Source organism: Tupaia chinensis, unplaced genomic scaffold, assembly GCF_000334495.1.
Source record: "Tupaia chinensis unplaced genomic scaffold, TupChi_1.0 Scaffold000276_1, whole genome shotgun sequence".
Classification (NCBI taxonomy): Eukaryota; Metazoa; Chordata; class Mammalia; order Scandentia; family Tupaiidae; genus Tupaia; species Tupaia belangeri.
The window spans coordinates 133,912-137,037 of NW_006159758.1; positions in this window are offsets into that span (position 1 = coordinate 133,912).

Consider the following 3,126-nt stretch of genomic DNA (forward strand, 5'->3'; position numbering starts at 1 on the left):
GTTGTTTATTCTTCTATGTGTCTGACATATTAAAGTTGGTGTCTCTTATCTCTCCCAATAAACTGTGAACTTTTCAAGTCATGCTTCTAACTGAATTCTTTAGACATGATAGACATCTAACAAATGAGTCTTTGATAGGAATCAATCAGAATAAAATTAACTTCTCTAGAGAATAGAGTCATAGGATATAACTGCTGTTTCCTAAGAAAAATATTCAATTGAGCACTCCCAGGGTTAAAAAATACTGGTCTTGGGAACCAGCAGTTAGCGTAATGGCTATGTCGCTGGATTCCCACGTAGTCGACCGCGGTTCGTGTCCCGAACCCGGTGGCTTAAAACTCACGCCGGGCGCGTGTGCGTGCGTGCCCAAGATCCCGAGAGGAGAATGGAGGAGAAGGGATTGCGGCGTGACCATCCCCCCTGGAGGGTGATTTCTCGCTTTCTGTCTCTATGTCTCTCTCTCTCTGTCTGGCGAGTGCACGCGCCCTACAGTGAAAATTTCTCCAAAAAAAAAAAAAATACTGGTCTTCAGAAATCTTTTGAAATATGCTCCCAAAGAAGACAAATAAGTAAATACTAGAATAATTTTCTTATGACCAAATTCTCATATTTTCCCCTTAATCTTATGTCATACTACATGTGGGTTTGATTTACCTTATTTTTTCCAAAGGTATAAAAAAAAAAAAAAGAAACAGGAATATCCCAAAGGGTCCTGTCATTCTCCGATTCCCTCTCCAGCCTTCAAGTCCACCATTTGTAGGCATGCCTGGTGTGTTTAGGGGAACATGGGAACCAAACCCAGGGTCTTCCCATATGGCTCTAGTATCATGCAATAGTGCCCTACCCTCTGTGCCAAGATGGTTTGACCCCATTTGCCATATATTTTATATCATTCAAGATGGAGAATCTATAAAATATGGTCTGAATGATAACAAACTGTCTTCTAACCAAATGAAACAAAGAAACACTGCACAGTTACTACTGAAGTGTGTGCTGGCGTCCAACTTTGGTGAGTGGCATGACTAAAATAGAGCATAGTTTATACTCTAACCACATTGTTTAGATAGTATTTGAAAACAAAACTGAATAAAATTTATGAGGGTCTTAGGCCAGTCAGGAGGCACAGTGGTTAAGGCAGTGGGATTCCACATGGTCTACTGCACAAGTCCTGGTCCTGACAGCCTGAGAAATGCATTGGGTGCAGGTACATGTGTGCCCAAAATCCTGAGAGGAGAATGAAAGGTAAGGGATTATAGCATAGCCATCCCCCACAGTTTGAATTATCACTTTCCCTCTCTCTCTGTCTCTCTTTGTGAGTGTACATGCCTTATAGTAAACAAACAAAAAAATGAGGGTCCAGCAACAAGCAGTAAAAATCATTCAATACATAGAATTAAGGCAATGTGAGAAAAAGTTAATATAGTAAGAGCTGTTTGTCAAATGAAAAAAAAATAAATTGAAAGGCCTAACGTGACTAAATATGTTTTATTATGTAAATAAACATAACAAAATACATCACTTGTTCGCATTTATGATATTCTAATGTAAATAGCCTCAGGAGCTCTAAACCTTGCTTCCATGAAGAGGTGATGGAAAACTCAAGTATTTACAAATCGTCTTGATGTTTTCACTATCATTGTTTGTACAAATTTATTTATGAAATTTTTAATAGCCTAATAATTCACCTCATTTTGACTTCGAGATCTGATTTCTGATCCAAATCACATTTTATAGAAAAGAAATTCTAAAACTTAAAAGGCATTGGATCTTCTCTCATGCCTGTAATCAGATATACATCTAATCTATCCATGTAAGCAATTTTACCTAGGCTACACAAACCAACTTTTTTTTGTTTATTTGAGACAAAATAAATAATTCTAGCAACCAACTATATTAACTAATACCTAAGAAATTTCAAACAGAAATTTAATTCTCATTTGGCTTTACTCACATAGAGCTCTATTATTTAGCATTCTCATTTAACAAATAAGTTTTTATATACTTATAAGTAGTTAATCTGAAGGGACTACTCTTATTGAAAGATAGGAAGTAGCTCATGTAGGATATTTGCTGTGTATGTAGAATATTGCCAAGAAGAGTAAATTACTCACCTCCCAATTTGTTTGGAATTGTGATCATTTAGATAGTTGGAGGAAGTTAGGCAATTGACAACCCCATAATAGAGAGCATGCTATAAGAACACAGTAAGAGGGTCAACAGGCAGCGTGGTGGTCCAGGAGCTGGACTCCCACATGGCTGACCATGGTCTAGGACTTGGGACTTGTTCAGACCTGGTGACTTGCTTTGTCATTTTCCCTCTCTCTCTGTCTCTCTCTGGTAAGTATGCATGTCCTGTAGCTAATTAAAAAAAATAATAATGATAAATAAAATAAAATAAATAATTCTTTTAAAAAAGAATAAGGTAAGAATGACCACATCAGTGAAATATGGTGAACAAAGTTTACAGGTATAAAAGAAAACATTTTTAAAGTAACAGGGGATGGAGTATTATAGAGACACTGGAAATATAGGTGAATTGTAGGATAATACGATGCTGTAGGTAATTGTGATTTGCATGTTGAATGTGTGTGTGTGTGTGTGTGTGTGTGTGTGTGTGTGTGTATGAATTTACTTTTGTATCATAAAGGGAGAAAAAAAATATCACATGATTATTATAAATGCTACTTTCTATTATGTACTTTGAATGGATCTTTGACCCATGATGACTTTACAACAGAATGCATAAGTCATTTGTAAATATTGGTAACTGAGTTAAGGAGATTTTTCACAATTTAATACATCTCACTACATAATAAAAAAATCCTATGCATTGATATTTGTACAACTCACAATTTTAAGTACTGGGAAGCCTCAAGTATATGATGACAATATAATTTTCCCAAAATTCTAATTTTTGCTTAAAATCTTTAACGTTATCCTTCAAAGAAAATACTATTAGCTATTTTTCTTAAATGAACAGTTTACCTTTTTTGTAGAAAATATCATCAAAATATTCAACCTTGCATAATTACAGTTTGTGAGTCTGTTGAAATTTTAACTAAAATAGCACTTAATGACTATGGGACTAGTTCAGCTAACCTCTGAAACAATATAGAAAGTCTTTCC